Here is a 26852-nt window from a genome sequence, read left to right as displayed (position 1 = left end):
TGAGCTCTGCACACTGCCACTGCCAATCTGCCATATTGCTGTTCCAATCACCAACAACCCTACTTCCTTTGACTAAAACTATCGGGTAAACATGGGGAAATTACAAACCAAATTTTATTCAAAAAAGTGCTGGAAACCTGCCTGACACTTTGATTTCTTCTAGTTACTGGTCAAAGGCTTAAAAATAACCACATATCTCTTTCTCTTTCTCCCTCTTCCTTTCCTTCTTCCTCTTCCTTTCCTTCTCTCTCTCTCTCTCTCTCTCTCTCTCTCTCTCTCTCTCTCTCACACACACACACACACCTTTGGCCTGTGCATGGGAAAAGCTATATAATTATTAGGTTTTTCCATTGTGGCTCACACCAAAAGCAATGTACAGCTTCAGTTCAGTTCATCACAGCTTCTCTTATATAAGTGAAGGCTGCTCTTAAAATATTACCCTTATTCAAGTAAGAAACTTCCAATGACACCTAATAGTTCACTTTTTCCATTAGGGATGCATCTTCATGAACATCATTGCCTAAATAATTTTTTTGTGCAGTACAGAACTGGGCAAATTAGCTAAGAAAGGGTTATTGATATTGCAGACTTCTCTGCTTTTTAGGACATGCTAAGAGAGGTAATGAGTTGAACAAGGATGGATGGTGAACTCATCTTCTTGTTTTTCATTTGCAACATAACCTCACTCTGCTTCCATGTTAGTGTTTCTTCATGCCACAAACTACAGAATATCCTTGAGGGTTCAGAATGAACCTAAAGTTACCCAAACACAGAAGATTGTGTTTTTTTATTGTATTTTATTGTAAATCATTCAACAAACTCTGAGTAGACCTGTAGAAATGAATGACCTTGCTAATTCATGGATAGCTTAAGTTATTTGATTTTAATGTGTCTACGTGGACTAAGATACAACCCAATTCCTCATCCAGGGAGCCTATCCAGGCAGAGAAGGCTCACAGCTGCAGAGAGCCAGTGTGGCGCAGTGGTTAGAATGCTGGACTAGGACCTGGGAGGCCAGGGTTCAAATCCCCACTTGGTCATGAAGCTCACTGGATGACCTGGGTGAGCTAGTCACTGCTTCTCAGCCTAACCTACCTCACAGGGTTGTTGTGGGGATTAAATGAAGACCGGGAGAACCATGTGCACTACTTTGAGTTCCTTGGTGAAAAGGGGTGGGATACAAATGCAAAAAATAAGTAATGAATAATATTCAGCCCCCTGTGTATAGATGATCCCTGATTGGTTGGATATCATCATTGATTGGTTGGAACCATCCATATATAACTCTTCTGAGGAAGCCCCAGCTGAAAAGAAACATAAAGTAGTGCTATTCCTGCAAAGAAGGGAAATAATGGTGATTAATATTCCCAGCTTGAGCCATTCAGGAACTATTGCGGGTCCTCCAAAGTCCCCCAACAATATGATATGTGAATGGTCTGTGTAGACGTTTGCCTACCTAGCAACTTCTGTCAGAAACAAGCACATGTGAAGGTGTTCTGGAGTAATCAAATACAGCATACGGCAGCTGTATTGTATTCTTATAAGTGTAGGGGTAGAAATGTTTGGGCACTGATTTTTGGTGGACAGATATACAATCAAAAGCTAGGGTGGTGTGGTGCTTAGAATGTCAGACTATGACTGGGGAAGTTGGGTTCAAAACCTAGCTGGTCATTATATTCACAAGGTGAGTTTGGATGAATCACCATTGGTAAGTCCAACCTAGCCCACAGACTTCTTTTGTGGATAAAATAAGGGAAGAACCATATTGATTTCTTTGAGCTCCTTATAAGCAAGGCAAGATATAAATGAAATAGGATAGAGTTAATAGAAATGCACACGACAATTCGGAAAACTGAATTTTAGAACTTGAAAAATTGTAATTGACAGATTTCCCTGAGAATAAGCATCACTGTTAGGAATTTATGCTCCAAATGAAGGAAAATCGGATTTTTATAAGAAGTTGCACGAGATCATGCTGGATTATCTGGATTACAACAACGTCATCATGATGGGGGACATGAACGGGGTCGTATCAACAAATATGGATAAGTCACAGAACCAGAACATTACTAAAGAGGGAAGACTACCTAAGACCTTTTTTGAAATGACTGACAATATGGACTGGGTTGACATCTGGAGAGTTAGAAACCCCCTGGGAAGAGAAGGAACATTCTTTTCTGAAGCTCAACTGACTTGGACACGAATCGACCAAATATGGATAACTAGAAGTCTGGCACCTAAGGTGAGGAAGGTGGAAATCTGCCCCAAAACATGCTCCGACCATAACGCCTTGAGAATGGATATGACATTGATCCCAATCGGCTCCTTTAGATGGAAGATGAATGATGGCCTGTTTAGAGATCAAAGAATTGTAAAGAAGGCCCAAAAAACCTTAAAGGACTATTTTGAGATTAATTTGAACACTACGGTGGAAAAAAGAACTATCTGGGATGCAAGTAAAGCTGTGATGAGAGGGTTCTTGATTCAACAGAATTCCTTAAAGAAAAGACTGCAAAATGAAAAGAAAGATAAAATTCTGGAAAGTATCAAAGAGTTGGAGAAGAAGTTAAGATCTAACCCGAAGTCCCAACCGATTCTGAGAGAAATTAAACTTTATCAGGCGCAATATTCCAAGCTGATAAATCAGGAAATAGAATGGAAGATTAAAACAATGAAACAAAAAACTTTTGAATCGGCAAATAAATGTGGGAAACTGCTAGCTTGGCAGTTGAAAAGGAGACAAAGATTAAATACAGTAACAAACTTAGAGGTTGAAGGAAGGAACATTCAGAACCCGGGAGAGATTAGAAAGTGCTTCCAGAGGTATTTTAAAAAGTTATATACTCAAGGGCCACAAGATGAAATAGAGATTACACAATTTTTGGAGAGAAATGGATTAGCAAAGCTGTCAGAAGAAAATAGAACAATTTTAAATGGCAAAATAACACGACAAGAGATTGAACAGGCCATCCTGAGTCTGAAACAGGGCAAATCACCAGGGCCAGATGGACTGACCTCTAACTACTATAAGATATTGAAGGATTATTTGATACAACCTTTGTTGGAGGTCAGTAATGAAATAATGGAGGGGAAGAAGGCGCCTGAATCGTGGAAAGAAGCATTTATCACATTGATTCCAAAGTCAGAAACTGAAAAGACACAACTCAAGAATTACCGTCCCATCTCCCTTTTAAATGTGGATTACAAAATATTTGCAGATGTTTTGGCACGAAGATTTAAGAAAGTTTTAAGTGAGATAATCCATAAAGACCAGGCAGGCTTTCTCCCGGGCAGACATATGTTTACTAACACAAGGAACATCATAGACATATTGGAACTTTTACAAACAAACATAAACACTAAAGCAGTTTTAATTTTTATAGACGCGGAGAAAGCCTTTGACAACATTTCTTGGAAATTTATGAAGGGGAATTTAAAAGAAATGGGAGTGGGACGGGGGTTTGAGAACGGGATTGAGGCAATATATTCAGAACAAAAGGCTAAACTGATAGTTAACAATGTGGTTACAGAAGAGTTTAAAATTGAAAAAGGTACACGACAAGGCTGCCCGATTTCCCCATTACTGTTTATTTCGGTTCTGGAAGTGCTCCTGAATATGATTAGGGGGGACCGGTTGGTGGAAGGGATTCAGGTCGGAGCGAAACAATATAAACTTAAAGCTTTTGCAGATGACCTAGTTCTGACATTACAGGAGCCGGAGTCTAGTTTGAAAAGAGTACTACAACTGATTCAAAACTTTGGTCGAGTGGCAGGATTTAAGTTAAATAAGCAAAAAACTAAAGTTTTGGGGAAAAACATGACAGATATTGAGTTGGAACAGCTTCAGAAAGAGACAGAACTAAATGTGGTTAAAAAAGTTAAATACCTAGGGGTAAACATAACAGCAAAAAATCTGAGTTTATTTAAAGATAATTATGAAAAATGTTGGTCAGAGATTAAGAGAGACTTGGATAGTTGGTCAAGATTAAAACTTTCTTTGTTAGGCCGAATAGCTGCCATCAAGATGAATGTATTGCCAAAAATGTTATTTTTGTTTCAGACATTGCAGATTGTAGACAAGACAGAGTGCTTCCGGAAGTGGCAGAAAGATATTTCTAAATTTGTCTGGCAGGGCAAAAAGCCCAGAATCAAATTTAAAATATTAACAGATGCGAAAGAAAGAGGGGGCTTTGCCCTGCCAGATTTAAAGTTGTATTATGAAGCTGCAGCTTTCTGCTGGTTAAAAGATTGGTTACTTCTTGAAGATACGGATGTCTTGGATTTGGAAGGTTTTAATAATGCGTTTGGATGGCATGCATATTTATGGTATGATAAAGCTAAGATAAATAAGGCCTTCAAGAACCATATTGTCAGAAAATCAGTTTTTAATGTCTGGACAAAATATAAAGACTTACTGGAGAATAAAACTCCGAGGTGGCTGTCACCCCTGGAGGCTAAGGCTCGGAAAAGAGCCAATATGGAGGCCAACTGGCCAAAATATTGGGAGATAATAGAAAAGGATGGTGACAACTGGAAATTGCAGAGTTTAGAAAAGATGAGAGACAAAGTGCGAGACTGGTTACACTATGCTCAGATTAAAGAAGTGTTTAAAAATGACAAAAAGCTAGGATTCCAAGTGGAAAAGTCAAAGTTAGAAACTGAACTGTTAGAACCTAAGACTAAGGTACTCTCAAGAATGTATAACTTGCTGCTGAAATGGAACACACATGACGAAATGGTAAAATCAACAATGATAAAATGGGCGCAGGATATTGGGTATAATATTATGTTTGAAGATTGGGAAAGGTTGTGGACCTCTGGGCTGAACTTCACTGCATGTAATGCGTTGAAGGAAAATGTGATGAAAATGATGTATAGATGGTACATGACCCCTGTTAAACTGGCTAAAATATACCATTCGTCTGATAGCAAATGTTGGAAATGTAAGGAAAATGAAGGAACATTTTTTCACCTCTGGTGGACCTGCCCTAGAGTGAAGGCCTTTTGGGAGAAGATATATAATGAATTAAAAAAGGTGTTTAAATACACCTTTACTAAGAAATCAGAGGCCTTTCTCCTGGGTATTGTCGGCCAGAGTGTGTTAAAAGAGGACAGAACATTCTTTTTGTACGCAACAACAGCAGCAAGAATATTAATTGCCAAGAATTGGAAAACTCAGGAGCTACCCACTGTGGAAGAATGGCAGATGCAACTGATGGACTATATGCAATTAGCCGAGATGACCGGCAGAATTCGAGACCAGGGAGAAGAAAGGATGGAAGAAGACTGGAGGAAATTTAAGATTTATTTACAAAAATATTGTAATTTGGCTGAGTGCTGAATTGGATGCCAGTGCAGACAATTGTCTACCATTAAATTAGATTTAAGGCTGAATTATATGTCAAATCAAATTAAGATTGTTAATTAAGATGAGTTAAATGATAATTTGTTTGAAATTAATTTAATAATGATGTAAGTGTATGCGGGAGGTGTGGGGGAGTCCCATGTAACAATTGAGAGATGTTAAATGGACAATGATAAGTGCTTATCTAATATATGTTTTATTTGAAAACTTTAATAAATATATTATAAAAAAAAAAAAAAAAAAAGAGAATAAGCATCACTGAACTCAGTGGGACTTATATCTATGTAGACATCTATAAGATTACCTTGTAAATTATCCATTTGAATCAAGAGATATGGAGAAAATTGCTGTAAAGCTTTTCAACTGGGCAAATACATTGTCTGGAAGGTGCTTTTCCTAGTGGGGTTAAGCAGCATTTAATGGCTATATAACGGGCAGAAATTAAACTGGCTGAGTGCCCCCCCCCCAGCATTGCTACACCATGCTTAGGAAAGCTTCACCTTTCACTGTCACATGTTAAAAGTACTTGAAACCTGCCCAGGGATAGTGGGGGGCGGGTGGTAACCCTAGGTGACAAGTGCCAACAAGCTGGCTGAGCCCTCAAGAACATATAAATCAGGTCTAATTAAAAACAGCCAAAACAAACAACAGGAAGCTCAACAGCAGCTCTGACTTGTGAGTCTCACTTTTCAACAACAGAGTACAAACGCCTCGCGAAAGCAGGGGGTCTCGTGTTGAAAGCAGCAAGTCAGCTGGCTGCCTTTTCATGGCAGAGGTCTCATTATCATTTTAGACAGCCACCAATTCAACAAAGGGAAAATCCAAGACTGCGCTGACAGCTGCTGCATCTCTGAAGTCTAGGGATTCACGTCTGGGGAATTTTGAAACAAGCTTTGACTTTGTTGAGATGGAACCCCACTGGCTTAAGAGTATGCAAGAGAGGAACGATCGTTCATGTGATCACAGAGGAAACACTTTCCTGTGTCATCCTGACAAAGGGTTTGGTTATTATTATTATTATTATTATTATTATTATTATTAAAATAAAGAGGAAGGGCTTCGAATTGACATAGGCAACGACAAACGTGTGGCCTCTGCCCTCTTTATTTTGGCTGCAAAAATACCCTTCCCCATAATAGACAGGAGCAGGAGAAGGGCCAGTGTATTGCAAGATTCCTTGGGAAGGTCCTCTGCTCACGACTGCACTCTCTCCCAGGGTTTCTGTTAAAAAAAAAAGTTTTTGATGCCTCTTGGCTCAATAGACTTGACCTACTGGAAAGCTTTGTAATCTACATTCTTCAGGCTCCTGAGTACCAGTAGTTGAACTATACTTGCATTCATGTGTTACATATTTGGTCTCTACGAGTCCAAATACTTACTGTATGGTTCATCAGATACCCTATTTTTATACCTCATGATGGGAAACCTTTGCCTCTCCTCCCATACTTTGCTAGACAACAACTCCCATCAGTGCCAGTGAGACTGGTCAATGGCCAGGGCTGATAGGAATTGTAGCCCACTGACATCTGGCAAACCAAGGGTTCTTCACTGCTGTTATAGATGATATCATTACCTGGAAATTAGCACCCTATATTAAATATAGAAAGTGGCAACACATGCAGTATATTGCAGGTGAATTTTTTTAATGCATTTGTGCATAAACTGTGTCAAGGGTGTGATTGTGTGTGCATGCTGGTCTCACCCTCAATGCCCCCATCCTTGCCCACTCCACTCTCAAGCTTTCTATATCGAGTGGGATTTTCTGAAGGGTATTCTAAGCACTTGCAGTCTCATACACTCAGAAATCTCCTTGCAATTGGGAATCCCGCAGTATCATTCAGCATGCATTAGGGCATTGGCGGTGAGGGTGAGTCCAGTGCCCTCTTTACCTAAATACTTCATGGCCACATGTAGGGCTTTTTCTCAGCTGGAACTCACCAGAACTAAGTTCCGGCACCTCTCAGGTGAGCACCATTTGCCATTATAAGAGAACAAGGGAGGTGTTCATGGCGAGTTCTGGCACCTCTCTCTCTCTCTCTCTCTCTCTCTCTCTCTCTCTCTCTCTCTCTCTCTCTCTCCCTCTCTCTCTCAAAATAGCACTGCCCACATGGGTCCTTCCGAATGCATGAAGAGGTCTGAATTTGCACACTTAGGAAGAATACATTCATATACACAGCTGGCGAGATGACTCCTCTTAGAATTCTCTGAGGTTTAGTATTATATGTGCTGTGTAAATTGCATGCATGACAAAAACTTCACCCTGCCTAGAGCTATGATGCATTCTCACATTATTATTTTCTATGTGCACTGTAGTTGCAGGTGGTGTTCATGAACACTTAACCTTGATTGATTTTCTTACATTTTATATTCCACTTAATTTCCATCATGGCACCTCAGGCAGTATGCACGTGTTTCTCAGATTGTCACCTATTCATCACTGACCAAAGCCTGACCTCCTTAGCTTCAGCAACATGCTGGCCTCATGCGCCTCCAGACCATGCCCTGGAAGCAAACCGACACACTGTTGTGGGCTTTTCTTTCCCTTTTATTCATAAGTGTATGTGACTACATTTCTGTCACACTTCTGGGTGTTTTGACCCCTTATTTGGTTTGCCTTCTTTGCATCTGATCACCTTACCCTGAAATCACAACATGGGAATTCTGGATTCCAATGACATTCCTTATGTTGGAGATTGTCACACATTTTCTTATGTGAAGGAGCTGATCTGTAGCTTGAACTGCTGGTGATCCCACGAACTTTTCCAGAAAAGCTTTTTTTCATGTGTGTGTGTTCATAATGCCGAGTGTGTGGCCATCGCAAACTTTTCTAAGGTAGTTCAAATTGCCCTGAAAGCATAAACTGCCAAACTTTTAAACAGGTTATTTCCCCCTAACAACTGCAGCAGCTGCCCTTTCTGAAATGTAACCCCTACAGCAGGAGGTTGAGTTCTTAGAACATCTGCTCTGTTATGAAAATTGGCTAATTGCTACTTCCTCTTGGCAACCTTAGATGTGCTAATGGGCACCACAGTGGGAGGGAAATAATACGAGAGGTGAATGAGATTATCAACAAGGGGATTATCTCCCAAACATCTCGGATGCTAGATGTTGTATAATAATCTTCAAATGCATAAAATGTTTTTTATGCAGGCAAAGCTCCCCAAGCAAAATGGATCCTTCCCACCCAACATTAATACTAGGAAATATTCACACAGAGAGAGGTGGTAGAGAGGGAAGAAGGAGCCTGATGGATCAGGCCAGTAGTCCATATAGTCCAGTAGCCCATATAGTCCAGCATTCTGTTCTCACAGTGGGCAACCAGATGCCTGTGGAAATCCTGCAAGTGAGATTTGAGCAGAAGAACACTCTCCCCTCCTGTGGCTTCCAGCAATTGGTATTCAGAAGCATTGCTACCTCAAACTGGTATTTGCTTATGGGTACTGGAGTTGAACTGCTGGTTTAGCTTGGTTAGTAGAGCAAGAGACTCTTAATCTCAGAGTCATGGGTTTGAGACTCACATTGGGTTAAAATTCCCAATGTTGGAATAGATGACCCCCATGGTCCCTTCCAACTCTACAATTCTATTATTCTTAGTTCTCGAGGAGCACAGGACCACCACCTCTGCTCTATGCCAGTACTGGCTTCATGGTGGACAGAAATTCAACAAGTGGAATGTAACTCCACATCACTGAAATGACACGAATGGGGAAGCTGCATCGGTTGAAGTTCTGTGGATCACGTAGATGTCAGAAATATAGAGCCTTTTCTTAGTGAGGAGGTTATAAACTGTTGTTGTTTAGTCGTTTAGTCATGTCTGACTCTTCGTGAACCCATGGACCAGAGCGCGCCAGGCACTCCTGTCTTCCACTGCCTCCCACAGTTTGGTCAAATTTATGTTAGCAGCTTCAAGAACACTGTCCAACCATCTCGTCGTCTGTCATCCCCTTCTCCTTGTGCCCTCAATCTTTCCCAACATCAGGGTCTTTCCAGGGAGTCTTCTCTTCTCATGAGGTGGCCAAAGTATTGGCGCTTCAGCTTCAGGATCTGTCCTTCCAGTGAGCACTCAGGGCTGATTTCCTTCAGAATGGATAGGTTTGATCTTCTTGCAGTCCATGGGACTCTCAAGAGTCTCCTCCAGCACCATAATTCAAAAGCATCAATTCTTCGGCGATCAGCCTTCTTTATGGTCCAGCTCTCACTTCCATACATCACTACTGGGAAAACCATAGCTTTAACTATACGGACGTTTGTTGGCAAGATGGTGTCTCTGCTTTTTAAGATGCTGTCTAGGTTTGTCATTGCTTTTCTCCCAAGAAGCAAGCGTCTTTAAATTTTTTGGCTGCTGTCACCATCTGCAATGATCATGGAGCTACAAACTAGTGACACTAATACTTATGACTACTAGAACCAATAGGCCAACATTATTACCAGGGTTGCCATGCCCATGTCCATGAGTGTGACCCTATCAAAAATATCTGGATGTATTCGGTATTGTGGTACTGTTGAAGCTAAGTGGGTGTTGCTGCTTTGAGCTCTTTGGAGACAGGGTTAATTATAAATACAACACTGAAAAACTAGTCTGAAAGGAGGGTGGAGATGTGCAAAAGAGGACATAGTTCTTGCAGCTTTAATAGTTGTGCAGGAGAGGAAATTTCAGCAGGTATGGCTTGTCATGCTGAATTTTCGTCTCTGACAGGATTTTTTTTTTTTTAAGGTGAAGGAAACCACATCTCTTTTTCATCTGGTCAGCCTTCTTGAAACTTTTATGTGTTATACAATGTAATAAATATTTTTTTGAAAATATTTCAAGCTCTATACTGTATTATTCAAATCCAAGGAAGATTACAAGTCTGTTTGATTTCTGTGAAATTGTGAAGTTTTCAATTTGCACTATTCAGGCTGTAAAAAAATCTCCTGAGTTTAAAAAACTTCTTATCTCAAAGACAGGCATGTTGAATCATTGAATTGACTAAATTAGCATCAATTTCCTTCTCCGCCTTTCCCAACAACTATTAAACTCTGTCCTAGAAGAAGGATTTGCAGGAATATGCTTAATTTCCCCTCATTTTAAGCAGAGGGTAGTTTTACCTTGAAATTTGTAATGCTTTCAAAATCCATTCTAAGGATTCATTTAACCAGTTACTAGAGGATATCAACTAGGATTGATTGAGATGGTAACAGTTTGCAAATTAAGCAAGGAAAGATTTGGCTTTGGAGCCTGAACCTAATTTGAATTTCACAGCTGGCCACACTCCCTATATTAAGCTGAAGCAAAGCAGCAACTGGTAATTTGCAGGCAGGTGGGGTAAGAGATTGTGATGTTTATGTGCTATCTTTGAGCCACTTAGGCTCATGTACTTGGACATAAGCTTGTTTACATGCACCCATGGTTGCCAGCTTTTAAAAAACACAAAAAACAAACAAAAAAACAAACCCCTGAACATTAAAAGGAGCTTGAGCTGCAGACAATAAGAGGCGATAATAATTAGCTGCATCATCTGCTTGTTTCTGAAATCGGGGATGGGATTCCAATGGCTCTCCAGATGTTGTTCAGCTCCAATAACTATCAGTCACAGCCAGCATGGCCATTGGTCAGGGATGATGGGAGTTGTAGTCTAACAGCATCTGGAGGGCCAGTGGTTCCCATCTATGTTGTCGATCCTGCTACTGTTAGAGGCACATGGAGCAACATAGGTCCTGTTCTTCTTGTTGTTTAGGAGGCCTAGCATTCTACTCCCCACCTTAGCACTGTATTATTTTCTGAAAACAAATTTGGGATGCATTTGCTTCCTTAGGTGTAACAACATCTCCCGTGGTTCTCCAGGCTTAATATCCTGATGTGCTCCTACCAGGGAGTCAGGGAAATGGGGTGGGTGGGTGAGAGGGAAGGGTAAAATGCTCTCAGACCATCCAAGTGTCCTTGTTTTCCAGGAACAGTCTTGGATTTACAGAAGCCATCCCAGTTTCTGATTTGATCTCAAAATGTCCCACTTTTCTTTAGGACACCCCTGTTTTCACTGGAGAAATGTTGGAGGGTATGGAGTTATGCAACCCCTGAGCCAAGGAGATAAGTAACTGTACAACTTTTAGAAGACATCTGAAAGCAGCCCTGTATAGGGAAGGTTTTTTTAAAAATAATAATAATAGTTTTATTGTGTTTTTATGTATGTTGGAAGCCAACCAGAGAAGCTGGAGCAACCCTGTCAGGAGGCCAGGGTATAAATAATAAAATTATTATTATTATTATTATTATTATTATTATTATTATTATTATGGAATAGGACATCCCTATTTTCATCAAATAAATGTTGGAGGGTATGTGCTCTGTCTTCACACATGTTATTGCTATTCCTGCCACTTGAAATGTGCACATAGGGAAGAAGAGAGTGTGTTCGGGGGGCTAGGAGATGGCGGGGGGGGGTGTGGACGTGTGAGGAAAAGCAAGAGGTGGTGGAGATGTGCATGCGGAGACCAGGATTTCTACCCCAGGTCATATTTCAATCCAAGCCAGAGAAGAATTGTGGAGCCTGGAAAGGTCACCTCTCCTTTGAAGTGGGCTTTCATGAGCCGTTGTGTGGTTAGTACTGCAGACTTGGAGAACACTGCTGACATTTGTAATATAGAAAGGGGGCCTGGTGCAAAAATGGGGAGAGCCCTCACAAGTTTAATAGTTGTGTAGAAAGGGGCGTTTCAGCTTCTGTAGCCTGTCACATAAGATGTTGCTCCTAATGGCACAGGCATTCCCTTGATCACTTTTCTTCATGTTGTAATGAGATTGCTTTATTGTGTATTTTATATATTTCACAATTAAATTATATTGCTATACTATATTGTGAAGGTGGAATCTGGGTCCTGTGTTCTGCTACAGGAAAAAAAGATACATTAATTTCGTGATAAAAAATAGAAACTTAAAACAGTTGTAAACTGAACAAGGACAGGAGTTTAGCTTGGGATTGATAAAACTGAGGTCACCACAAGTTCTGTTGTTTGGGAATTTATGCCATCTTAGTGGTTCGGGCTGCCTTCTTGTGAAACAAAAATCATATTACAAAAAAGGATATTGTTTAAATTATTTAATGTGCTTTCTCACATCACAAGGAAACTGCTAGAGTTTGAAGCAGGGCGAGTCCATGATTTTGGTACCTGAGATGGACCCCAAAATGATGCTGCCACCCTCCTACTCCCCAGCAGGGAAGAAGGGGTCATGGATGGGGGGGGAGAGAGAGAGCGAAAGCTGGACATCAGGATCTGCTGCCCCGGTGGACCCTGCCACCTGAGGCAGTTGCCTCACCTTGTCTCATCGGTGGGCTGGCTTTGATCTACCATATGTATGGAATTTCCCAGACATATCCAGAATACTGCAGCCACAAGCAGTAAAATGGGCAAAAATTGGTGAAATTTCCTGGAAAATCTGGACGTATGGTAGCCCATGTCAGCAGTGTCATTTTTTGCTAAGTTTCCTTAGAAATAGCTCAAAAATCTAAAATAAGCTCAATTCTTTTCTGATTGGATTGTCACTTTTTGAAATCTGCTGCTAGAGCATCTTTGAGGACAGACAGAAGGACAACACACAAACATATAATACAGGCAGCAGGTGGCCATCCGGTCTCTGCTTAAAACCTCTGATGCTGTTGTTAATTCAAAAGCACCTTCCCTCCAGAAATGTTCTTTTGCTTTGGGAAGTGGGATGAGCCAGTCTTTTGTAACAGTATCTTTTCATAGCATCCATTGTCCAAGATGGCAATGGCACAGCCTTAAGGTGTCTGAAATACCTTCAAGGCCAGTGGGGTTTAAGCACAGGATGGCAGTCAAAATATATGATTGTGCTGCCATCAAATCTTATTCTGAATAATTATCTTAAAACAGGCACCCCCAAACTTGGCCCTCCAGCTGTTTTGGGACTACAATTCCCATCATCCCTGACCAGATGCGTCCCTATTTGCAAGACAGTACACTTCTGTGTACGTTTAAGCAGAACATTATTATGGGGTTGCTATTTTGCCCTTCAAATTGGTTCGAAGAAACGCTGAGGTGTTTCTCCCAGTTAAATGACTTTTTAAATATAATGGAAGGTTCTCACCCTTTGCAAAAAAAAAAAAAAAAAGTGCAATAAGGATTTTAATGTAGGACAGGTTTGAAGATTAGAATCAGCCTTGTTTAAGAAGTATTGCAGCCCAATCCTAAGCAGACACACCAAAAAGCATGATGTGGCGTTGCCCATTCCTTGTGATTTTGTTTATACAGGGGGATGGAAATGGTTAATGTAGAATGACCAATGATAAAGCTCAGAGGCGGACCCTACCTGGTTTTGAGGCTCAGCCCAGGGGTTTTACCATTGGGAGATAGAGGAGTCGGAGTCAGACAGAGCCAGTAAGACGAACATAGTGGCTGTGACAGCTAGAGTGAGAGACATGCATAGAACTGAGAGAGAAGAGTGTGACAGTGTGAGATAGTGCCACATTTAGTTAAGTGCACATTTGAGAAACCATTCTGTATATATTTAAAACTTGTTTGTTCTTCAATAAACTTTAATCTTCATTGTTGACTTTACAACCTGACTGAGACTCAGTATTTCACCAGAAGAAACCTGGTTGATGGCAGCGGAAGAATAAAGCAGTGGTGTACAGGTCAATATTCTGTGAAACGACTGGGGGCTCTGTACGAACGCCACATATGGACCACAGACATTACTGAGAATTATGGTGCAACCCTATGCTCACTTACCTGGAAATAAGCTCCACAGAACACAGTGGAAGGTGAGGAAACATGTTTAGGAGTGTGTTGCCAACAGCATTAGGCATTGCATAGGATCTCTTGCCTATAGCTGGTTCCTAGCAAAAGTTGATGCAGTATTTTATTTTTTTCAGGAAATGCTCCTGCCCCCTTGGCTTCAAGAAAACAAAGCAAACCGGAGATGTGAGCAATGGAAAAAGAAAACCATAATGAACCTAGTGCCAAAGTCAATGCTATATGGGATAATATGCCCTCTTTGTTCACACAAGAAAAATTGTCTATCGCAGGAAAGAAATTCGCCTTTTCTCATTTCCAAGAAGCAGGGGAAGGAGGACTCTCTGCAAAAAGTGAGAAGAATATAAAAGCATCACTTTAAAGCAATTTCATGCAGCAAATTGTATTGTGTAACACCAGCAGTCTTTCTGAGCAGAGTTCGATATCAGTGCTATTACTCCTGCTGTGACTTTTGCTGTTGTTGTAAAGGGAAGGAGGCGGACTCTTTCAGCTACGCATTCCTTACTCAGTCATATAGGCCGCCCTCCATGGTCTTTTAGGGCCCCAGTGTCAGGGATCTGTTTTGTACCCCAATCTTATGTTGGCCCAAAAGCACTTTGAGGAATGAAGAGTGTTCATGACAGCCTGGAGTTTCACTCTGGCAGCAGCGCACCTGCTGTAAAAAAAAAAAAAAAAACCACAGTGCTAGGAAGGAGGAAGGGGAGAGGTCGAACAATAGGATGAGCAGCATCCGGTGGGGACTAATGGGTCCCTTTTCTTAACCTTTCTTCAAAGCAGCTTATAAAGATTGTCAGATGCACCGAAGCCAGCATGCCAAAAACCATTATACATTTTTCAATGGGATCCGTTCATTCCATTCCTTGCCATCTGGCAAGATGGGAAAAAGAGAAGAGCTCCTCTTTCTTTTGTTGCGGTAAAAAAACAAAAGGGGGACCAGTCCCTCTACTTCCCCCCCCTCCATCATTTGAATGGCAATTTCCATCAACTTGGGGGGCAACCCCCTCAAATATTTTATTGGGAGGGTGAAGCAACCTCTGCCCTTAGGAGTTGACTCCGATGAATAGGCCCCTTTTTGTTTTTCTTTTGCCCCCCCCCCAAACTATAGAAAGCAAAACGAATCCTTTCTTCTCCCCACCAAAGAATGCATTTCCTTTCTTCTTGTTTTTGCTGTGAGGTAAAAAGGGAAGAAAAGGGGACCTGTTTGTTCATTCATGTTGCTTCTTAAGAAAGGGGTGGGGAGGGCAAGCATCTAGGGGTGAGGACAGAGAAGGCCATGTGGGTAGTGCACCCCTCTCCCCTTGGCACTGCCACAGCTTACAAACTTTGTGGAGGATGAACAAGAGTCTAAAGAGGCTTTGGGGAAGAAGCGGACTCTGTGGAGAAGCAGAAATGTGAGGGAATTCTAGCATTTCAGAGGTGTAGGTGGCACAAAGCAGGCTGGTCCCAGAAGGAGAATTTCTAGGGCAGTCCAAGTGATTTGAAGATTCCTTAACAAGGAGGCATCTGGACTGTAGAGTGTAGAGTTCTTCTTGGAACAGGGTCAGCATAAGACATTGCTCTGTCTGAGTCTGACCCAGCTGCTGCTACTGCCTCCAGCGGCGTAGCTAGCCGCTTGGGTGCCCGGTGCAGGGCGCGTGTCCTGAAGCCGGGGGCGGAGCGAGCCGCCCATGGGGTCGGGGTGAGCCAAGGCAGGGTGTGGTGTGTAGAGCCTCTTCGCAGCTTCCCCCTCAGCTGTAGGGCGGCTGAGGCAGTGGGCAGACGCAAGCCCCACGCTGCTCTGAAAAAGCAGCACAGAGGTTGCAGGCAGTCCACCCGCTACCTCCTCCTCAGGAGGGACACGTGGCTTAGGCATGCTGCAGGCCCTGCGGTGTGGCACCCAGTGCCCCCCGCCTCACCTAGCTACCAGTGGCATAGGAAAGGGTTGCGGTGGGTACAGGAGTTATTTTCTTCATTTCAAAAAAAGTGTCATGAGCCTAATTTTTATTTATTTATTTTAAAAACACTTTTTTTGCCATTTTGGCACCCCCCTCAGTGATGACACCCGGGGCAACTCGCGCCCACCGCAACCCCCTTCCTACGCCACTGGCTGCTTCCCCCCTCCCCAGGGCCACCTCCTCTTCCATTGTTTCTCCCCCTACACACACCCACACTTTTCAGCTGCACAAGCTGCTCTCCTCCTCTGTTGTCACATTACCTGCTCTGAACTCATGTCTTTGCCTCCCTAGGCAACCATCTGTGGGCTCTCCTGGCTGCATTTGGAGGAAGCAGCCCTTCCTCAGAGTGAGGCATTATGGGTTTGCTTAGGGTTAGCACTTTGAAATACCGCTTTAACATGCAATTCCAAATATCGTTTACACTTTTAAAGTTTAAAGTGAGCAGGCAGGTGAAACAAGCAAAGGGTGCCCCCCGGGAAAAGCCCAATCTGCTGCCCCAGCCCCTTTCACTTAAAGCGGTTGCCACAGTTTGTGTCGGAGTAAGGCTGGCTCCGGTTATTGCCCATGCTAGCTGGTGCTGATGGAAGTTGGATTCCAACAATATAGGTTGGGTCACATGTTTCCCATCCCTGCATTCAAGGAACTTGTGACATCAAGGTGCTAGGATGATATGATGTGACACAGCATATACGGTATCTATTGTCCTGACTTAGAAACTTATAGGAGTAATTTACACAAAAGAGCAAGGGGGGAAAGCTTTTTTTTTTTTTTTAAATGAAGCTCGTATGTATAAATTTCAAAAAGTTGAAGAAATATGCCAACCAGCAACAGTTATATATCTATATCTATCTATCTATCTATCTATCTATCTATCTATCTATCTATCTATCATCTATCATCTATCTATCATCTATCTATCATCTATCTATCATCTATCTATCATCTATCTATCATCTATCATCTATCTATCTCTGGGAAATGAAGGCAACTGCTTTACAGAGAACAATTGCTAGCTGATATTTATATAGCAAGCTGGAAACCATCTAAAACAGAGGGGAAATGTTAGCTCTGTGGCATAAATCTGATGGTGTGAAGAACTATCAAAAAGGGGGAAATCGATAGGAGCACCTAGGGGTGGGTGGGTAGACAGATACTCCGAAAAGGAACCCAAACCGATGGGTTGGATAGTGCAATACTTAATGATCAGAATGAGCTATTTAGCTAAAATGAAAACCGAGCAAGCAATTCCTATTTTCTAGCCGTGATAAAGTATATTCTGCTGGTTTCCCTGGGGGATGTTCAGCCAATTCATCCGACTGGAGATTGAAACGTACACCCTATGGACCTTAGACCTATAAGGCCAAAGTCATTTTCTAGTTCCCCCCTCCTCTTAATACATTTTGTCCCCCCTTTGAACAGTTTGTGTTATTTATATCTTGCACAGAGTGAACAGAGAATAGTTGCTGTGTTTTATTAGGGAAATAAATCACACCAGGAAAGTGGTGGCTGCACGGAATAATCAGCCGGCTTTATAGCGACAGTATAGCTTTATATTGTTAACTTCTACCAAGTGAAGATAGATTAGTTGACATGTGTCTCCAGCACAGCAACCTTAGGAGCAGACACACGGGAGGTGTTTTTTTTTTGGGGTGGGTGGGCAATAAATGCTAATATTAGGACACAGCTGGCTTTCACTTCAGGGGACAAAATAAATATAGTTTTGCTTACCAAGGTTTCCCACTCACTCCCCTCTCCCACAATACACTTGGACTTTGAACCCATTATACTTCCATTAGCCCTGTTTGATTTTAATCTAAGGAAGAAGTGTTCACTTTGTAATCATAAACCTGTGGGGATAAAAAGCCATTTTCATTCTTTTCTGGGTGATTCTGTTTCTCTGCCACCCACTCCCAGCTTTGGTGATGATCTAATCTTGTTAAGAGATCTGCAATATGCCAAGGGCTAATTGTGTGTTTCTTTTCATTCCATCTTCTCGTTCCCTTTTATGCCTTCTTTTTTTAATATATAATTTTTATTAAATTTTCTGTTTTACCATTTAAAACACTCATTTAAGCTTCCTTAAAATATCAATGATTTCCCTTCTCTTTCCATGGTTCATTTTGCAGATCATAAATCCCTGCATATTTTACAAAAACTAAACCATTCAGTATTCCGTTATTTCATCCATCAAAACTTATTTACACTGTTGAATTTATCTTAATGCTGCCAAATTTTCCAAGTGTACACAATTTCCCCCCATATATTCAATAAATGTTTCCCAGTCTTCTCTAAGCATATGTTCTCCTTGTTCTCTTATTCTATATGTTAAGTCTGCAAGGTATGCATATTCCGTCAGCTTAAGCTGCCATTCTTCTTTAGTTGGGACCTCACTCATTTTTCATTTTTAGGCTAACTTAACATGGGCCAGAGTAGTGGCATACATAAATAACCTCTTTCTTTCTTTCTTTCTTTCTTTCTTTCTTTCTTTCTTTCTTTCTTTCTTTTACACCTGAGGATTTCAGTCTGAATTATCCCCAGCAAAAAGGACTCTGGGTTCTGTTTTTTTGGGGGGAGGGGAGCACTTTAAAACATTTTTTTCAATTCATTGTGGATTATTTCCCAATACTCTTTTACCCTTTTACAAGTCCACCACATGTGAAAAAACATTCCCTCAACCTCTTTGCCTTCTTCCTCCCTTCCCCTTTCGCAGGTAATCATAGTGCGGTGCCATGCTTACCTGCGTATCAATGCTGATCATGTACTTATACTTTGGCTCAGAAACATCAGATACATCATCAATATGATGGAGAGTATCGGCTCCCACCTGGTGGGCATCATGCACCCCACCATCATTGTGTGTCTGCAGCCTCCATTTATACCACTAGCCATATATTTGGCCTGCATTTGAAGGCGTTCTAGACAGTGGCAAAGCTGCTGTTCTGCTACTGGGGGTGGAGAGCAGGCGGGGGCATGGCTGGCGGCCACGGGGGCGTGGCGTGCATTCCGGGGGCATGGTACGCAACCTGTGAGGGCATGGCGTGCTGCCTTCAGGGGGGGCGCACGTTCTGGGGATGTGACACGCTGCCTGTGGGTGCATGGCGACGTGTCCAGGGGGCCCGCCATGATGGCACCCTACCAGAATAGTGGTGCTGGGGGTGGTCTGCTCCCTCTGCACTCCCGTTCCTCCGCCAGTGGTTGTAGGTGGATACTAACTCTGCATGCAGGTGGAGATCCTGAACCAACCCCAATCTCCTCCCACCCTGGACGTACAACCCCTTCTCATATGCACTGAACATGTGGACAGAGGACGGTGCAGTTACTTCAGGCAATGGGGGCAAGACTTGCCCAAGTGGTCCAATGACCCCCCCACCATGTGTTTCTTACTGTGGGGGCCCTGGAAGTAATCTGAGCCTTCCTCTGGCCATCTTCATAAGATGGCTCTTAACTTCCTAACTGATCCAGGGGGAAATTTCAGATGCTTGAAACTAAGGCAAGGATTTTAATGATGGGGGGGGGGGGAGGCAAAGCCAAGCAACATCTGTTGTTTAAGATATCATATTTTTTTTGCTATTCATACCATATCATAAGTATCGGATGATCAGGCTGCTTTAAAAACAAAAGTGCCTGCTTTAATTTATCATAACAGCCATCTCAATCTGTCAGAAATTTTTATAATCTTCGATATAGTTAGAGGTTCTCAATAAAAGAAGGCCACAAAGAATGGTGAGGAAAGGAGATTAATGAACTTTGAATATGCCAGAGGCCAGAAGGTAGCCCAGTTGCCATATGACTGGGCAATTAACATACCAATGCAAGTCTTTATGGCATGGAATTTAAAGTGTTCTTAAAAGGTTAGAAGTCTGAATTGCCATCACTGTTCTATATTACAACCTGCCATTAATAAATCCCTATTAGTTGAAAAGGGATGAGAATGTGGGCTAAATTCAGACAATCTTCTTCTTGGGAATGATCCGATTGCTAATGGAAAAATCAACACACACACCGCATCCAGTGCTGTTCCCAGTATTTGATTCAGATGCTACAGGACTGACTGTGGTCTTGGATCACATTGCCAAACCTGCATCTGAATCAGAGCACGTTTGTCTAATCCAATTTCTAAAGGGGGGTGGGGGGGTGGGTTGCCATAATTTTGGCTGAAGAGTAAAGTTAAAGGGACCCCTGACCGTTAGGTCCAGTCGCGGACGACTCTGGGGTTGCGGCGCTCATCTCGCTTTACTCACCAAGGGAGACAGTGTACAGCTTCTGGGTCATGTGGCCAGCATGACTAAGCTGCTTCTGGTGAACCAGAGCAGTGCACGGAAACTCCGTTTACCTCCCCGCCGGAGCAGTACCTATTTATCTACTTGAACTTTGACATGCTTTCAAACTGCTAGGTTGGCAGGAGCAGGGACTGAGCAATGGGAGCTCACCCCATTGCGGGGATTCGAACCACCGACCTTCTGATCAACAAGCCCTAGGCTCAGTGGTTTAACCCACAGCAGTCTACGTCACCAACTTCTTTCCTTATAAGGGAGTTGAAGAAAGGAGAACACTCCCAGACTGGCTTTCCCAAATGTTGAAATACAAGAAAAGCAAAGTGGAATGACTGTATGGCAGAGTGTCAGGTGGCAGAGGAACCAAGCCCCCATAGCAGTTTGCCAGAAACAGACAAGACAAGGAAAAGTTGTTACCAGATGCTTTTTATTCAATATTCACAGAGAAAGGCTTGTGAATGCAGTCTCTTGGAATAATGGCATTGTCCCGAGTGAGTCTCCAACCCCTCCATCCCTCCCACTCCCTCATGCGCCATCACTACAGGTGCTGAAAAGAGCCCTCTGCCTTTGAGATCTTTGTTCTCCTATTTTCAATGCTCGCCATGTTCTGGGGGGGTGGTCTGGAATGCTTTCTAAACACACTGTGTCTGTCAGCTGTTGCCCCCTGATGCTTCTTCTTCCTCTTCCTCCTCTACCATTATTTCCTAGCTTTCCCCCTCATCTGCCTTTGAACTGTGACCTCCCTCAATCCCCTGTTGTAATTCTGAACTGTCTTCTTCTCCTCTAGAAGGGTCAGGCTGGGGAGGCGGTCTCCACCATTCCCTCTCTGCCTAGTCCCTGACACAGAGCAGAGCTGGAACTTTTACTCCACAGTACTTGAAATATTCGAACTGAAACACAGCCATTCTACAAAATCCACGCTTCTCTGAATTTTGCAGTGCAGTTCTCCAGCCAAGTAACATAAACAAGGGTAAAGTGTGCATTAAAAATACATACATTGTAGAAAATAACTTCAAAAATACATTATAGTGGGGGGAAAGGTTTTGTATCAGAGATAAGTGTTGGCTGAGCCCCAGCTGAGCTGGTATGATCTATTTACCTTGGTGTATCTTCAGCTGAGCTAGGGTTCGGGACTTAACACCAGCTGAGTCTAGCTGGCTAAGCATCCTATTGCATTCAAAACTGCTCATCCTTGTGGATCTCAGCATAGGATTGCCCCCCAAAATATGTTTTATTGTGTTTTTATTGAGAATAATATCAAAATGGCTTACAAATAAACAAATGTGACCTTCACTGTCAAAACTGGCTTATTTTGTTTTAAATCGGTTCCCATTAATTCATTAACTAAAGTGGATGATAATCAACTGCACTGAAATTTTGAAAACACCACCAAATTAATCTAACATAAGAGTCTTGGTGAGCTAATAACATGTAATCTAAAAGCAACAAAAAAGACTACAGTGTAATTTTCGATACTAAAAAAAAAGACACAAAACCAGTTGTATAACTCTAAGTGCATTGATGGACACTGATGGATGGTGGCTAACAGATTGAGGTTGAATTCTGACAAGACAGAAGTACTGTTTGGGGATTACAGGGGGCAGGTGGGCATGGAGGACACCCTAGTCCAGAATGCAGTAACTGGGCCTCTGAACGACCAGGTGTGCAGCCTGGGATTCATTTTGGACTCACAGCATTCCATGGAGGTGCAGGTCAATTCTGTGTCCAGAGTAACTGTCTATCAGCTCCATCTGGTATGCAGGCTGGGACCCTACCTGCCCATGGACTGTCTTGCCAGAGTGGCACATCAAGTAACATGTGAACCAACAGTTCTGGACAATCCTGCAATCACAAAAATTGGTGGATGTTCGTTTCCAAACATGGAATGCTAATATTTGGCCGAAAAATATGACAGGGAGCTTTCACCAGAAGTCCTCTATTAAGTACTAGCAGAAACAAATGATCTGGTTTAAATGCTTCTTCCTAAATGTTTTTTTTTTTAATGTGTCTTACACTTGCTTATGGAATACCATCAATCTGGCTGCAGAACATTTTTATTCTCTGAAGATTCCTAACAGCCAGATGGTGCTATCATAGAAGATGGAATCTTCCCATCTCATGGAAAAGATGGCATGCAGATGTGTCCAATTACGTGGACTACAGAAACTGTTTCAGTTTCCCAAATTGCAGGACAATGCGCCAGTGCCTTTGAAAATGTGCAGTATTTTCTGGGCTGATTGCAAAGCAGTTTTGAAAACTGAAGCATACAGTGAAACTTTAGATACAATGCAGCCTCGTGTGGTTTACATTGACTTCTGTAGATGAGAAAAACATTCAAATCCTATTTGGGCATTCTACCCACAGGGAGGATTGGAAGGTTGGCGGTTCGAATCCCCATGATGGTGTGAGCTCCCGTTGTTCAGTCTCAGCTTCTGCCCACCTAGCAGTTCGAAAGCACGTCAAAGTGCAAGTAGATAAATAGGTACCGCTCTGTCGGGAAGGTAAACGGTGTTTTCGTGTGCTGCTCTGGTTCACCAGAAATGGCTTAGTCATGCTAGCCACATGACCCGGAAGCTGTCTGTGGACAAACACCTGCACCCTCAGCCTATAGAGCTATAGAACCCCAGAGTCGTTCGCGACTGGACCTAACAGTCAGGGGTACCTTTACCTTTACCTTTTTTACCCACAGGGAAGGGGAATGTGCAAGCAGGAAGTAGGCTTACAGAAAGTATTCCCTCCCCCTGGTGTTCATGCTGATAGTGTAATTCCCTGAAAGGAGGGAGATTCCTTCACATATACAGGATCCCCTCTGATATGGGACCATGAGAAATCCTTCCCATCCATCAGACATTTGAGCTATGTGTGAAGGACCAGGTGCACAGCCTGGGAGTCATTTTGAACTGACAGCATTCCGTGGAGGCGCAGGTCAATTCTGTATCCAGGGCAGCTGTCTACCAGCTCCATCTGGTACGCAGGCTGGGACCCTACCTGCCCATGGACTGTCTCGCCAGAGTGGTGCATGCTCTAGTTATCTCCCGCTTGGACTACTGCAATGCATTCTGCATGGGGCTACCTTTGAAGGTGACCCGGAAACTACAACTAATCCAGAATGCAGCAGCTAGACTGGTGACTGGGAGCAGCCGCCGAGAACACATAACACTGATCTTGAAAGACCTGCACTGGCTCCCAGTATGTTTCCAAGCACATTTCAAAGTGTTGGTGCTGACCTTTAAAGCCCTAAACGGCCTCTGTTCAGTATACTTGAAGGAGTGTCTGCACCTCCATCGTTCTGAGGTCCAGCACTGAGGGCCTTCTGGCAGTTTACTCACTATGAGAAGCGAAGTTACAGGGAACCAGGCAGAGGGCCTTCTCGGTAGTGGCGCCCACCCTGTGGAATGCCCTCCCACCATATGTCAAAGGAAAAAACAACTACCAGATTTTTAAGAGACAGCTGAAGGTAGCCCTGTTTAGGGAAGCTTTTAATATCTGAAAGACTATTGTATTTTAATATTTTGTTGGAAGCTGCCCAGATTGGCTGGGGAAACCCAGCCAGATGGGTGTGGTATAAATAATAAATTATATTATTATTATTATTATTATTATTATTATTATTATTATTATTATTATTATTCTAGGCAGAGAATCTACTTCCCATTCATGAGTTCCCTTTCAATAGGAGGAGAATGCCTGAAAAGGGCCATAATGGGTGTCCAATGGGTGGAAACGAATGCTTGTGTGTTTATGTGTAAGAGAGAATGCATATGATGGCCTCAGTTTGGCCACAGTTGTGGGCAAGTAGTTGCATTCCGAAATTAACCCCCACTCCCAGATGTGGCTGCATTATGAAGTTGGAAATGCAGAAATATTCTATTGCTTGCATAAAAATGGATAAATCATAATTCACATGCATTTGTATTCAAAGACACGCATACATGTATGTTTCTTATGCAGCCTTGTATTTTCCCCTCTTTTTTAGTTATACTTTTCAAGTTTATACATTTCATTAGTTCTACAATCAATTTCACATTTCAAAATTTGACTCCCTTCCCCCTCTTTCTGCAGTTCCTTAAATTTGTTTATTTTTAAATCTTCTGCATATCCAAATTCATTTGACTTGCTCATTTAATTATCTACTGTAAATATATAAGACTGCAGGTTATTACAATAATCCTGCTAATGTTTTTATCTGTTTGCAATTTATCCGTAAATATTCAATAAACAATTTCCATTCTTTTATAAAATGTTTATTGTCTTGTTTTCTTATTTTTCCTGTAAGTTTTGCCATTTCTGCATATTCCATAAGTCTTTGTATCCATTCTTCCTTTACTGGGACTTCTGCTTCTTTCCACTTTGGGGCAATTAACATTCTTGCTGCTGTAGTAGCATACATAAATAAATTTCTATACAATTTAGGTAGTTCTGTCCCTATAATTACCCCCCCAAAAGCTTCTTGGTTTGTTTTTATAAAAGTTATTTTGTACATCCTTTTCAATTCATTACATATCATTTCCCAGTAAGCTTTAACCTTACTACAAGATCACCACATATGATAAAAATAACCTTCTTTCTCTTTACATTTCCAGCATTTGTTTGATTTTGATTTATACATTTTTGCCAGTTTAGATACCAACGATATATCATTTTCATATAATTTTCTCCTAAACCATAACATGCTGTAATAGTCTTGTATTTTTTCTTCCCCTTTGTTCAATGATTGTAGTTGTTACCAGGACCCATAATTCCTTAGCTATATAATGGAAGAAATACTCTGTGAATTGTGTCACAGCAATATAGTTATACATTGTGTGATATATATGGGTGTGTGTGGCAGCTTGCCTTTTTTTCTCCTGTGGCCCACTGCTTGCCTGTATGTTTAGCTTCTGCTTTCTTCTTGTGGCACATTTATTTATTATGTTGGTCCCATCACTCTGCCCCAGACCATGCAACTGGGATGCTTAGCTCTTCCTACACTTGCTCAACAATTTCGTCTGGTTCTCATTTTTGTGAATTGACCTGGTTAACACTTCCTGCTTGTAATATGCCATTAACCTTCACTTTTCTCACTTCTCTTCATTTTGTGGTACAAGCCTGGACTCAAAAACACACCAGTCTACGTGCAAGGTGTACAAAAATGTGTAGTTTCTGGTAAAAAAATGTTTTTAGAAAGTGAGGTTTTGTGCATTTTTTTTAAAAAAAAGGATTGCAGATTGATGTGGAAATGAAATAGGCTTATAGATGAACACATGCAAAACTTCACAGAACATAAATATCCACCCATCCCTGTCTCATCCACTTCATATAATTAATGTGGAAAGGTGCATCTAAGACTTACTACTACTTCTACTATTGTAAAAAATATAACAAAAATCCATTTCCAGCATTTCAGTGTGGGTCTCGAAATCATTTCATGATAGGGAGGTGGTTGAGTGTCATAGTGTGATATATATGCTTGGCTTTTATTGCAACTGAAGTTTTAAAAGTGAAGATAAGAACAAGTTTGGTCCCTCAGTGGTCCTTAAGGCCAGAATTTCTTCCACTTTTATAGATTTCCCCATATGGCTGCAGAAGATTGATGAGACAACCGAGCCACTGAAATGGAGAATCAAAACTTTGTCTCAAGGATGCTTCATGCATGTCTTATATCAGGGCATCCCCTTCAGTCACCACAACTTCAGATTATTGACATACTGTCATGAAAGTCCACTATTACAAAAATGTGTGGGGTGAAAAATATACACACAATGAATTTATTTCTCAGCTCTGTCAAAGAAAAAGTGTCCATCTTCTCAGAGAAAGACATCTTGACCACTGCCTCTTCTACCACTTTGGATTTATACAGGCGAGTCTGTTCCTGCTTCAGTTGAAAACCAGTGCACTTTTCTGGACTTGTCAAGTTCAGTATAAGGAGATACAGGACAGGCGACTCTTGCCCAAAAGATTGTCCTGCTTTTCCAAAAGGTTGACGACCACCATTGTAGAGGATTCTTTAGAGCAACATATTTAGCTGCACCCAACTGGAAAGGGTGCATACATTGCCATAGTACTGACTACTCTTGAAAGTTCTGCTCTCTCAGGGACATGAGGGCTATTCCATGGGAGTAGCTACAGGTTATAAGAAGAGTCTTTCTGGTTTCAACAGAGGGCAGAACTAACCAAGCATCCTAAATTCAAGAAGCAAGGCATGAAAACAATCAATATCCCTGGCTACAGTAACTGATGCTCTGAAAACGTCCCATGTAGACTCTTGCAATATGCTCTGCATGGGGTTAAAATTGAAGGTAGTCAGGAAGCTCCAGCTGGTGCAGGATGTGTTGCTGGGCTCCTGAGCTATGGGGTCATATTTCACCAATCATTAAAGTGCTGTTCAGGGTGCCTATTTGCCCAATTCCAGGTGTTGACATTACTGTATGAAACCTCAAATGGCTTAGGATCCAAGCATTTGGAGACATATCCCCCCCCCCCAAATAAACCTGCTAACTTAAGTTCTGAGAACTTCAAGGGAGGCTTTGCAGATGGTCCTGCTGGCAACAG

Source organism: Podarcis filfolensis (genome assembly GCF_964270895.1).
Source record: "Podarcis filfolensis genome assembly, chromosome: 7".
NCBI classification, from domain to species: domain Eukaryota; kingdom Metazoa; phylum Chordata; class Lepidosauria; order Squamata; family Lacertidae; genus Podarcis; species Podarcis filfolensis.
This window is presented reverse-complemented; position numbering follows the sequence as displayed.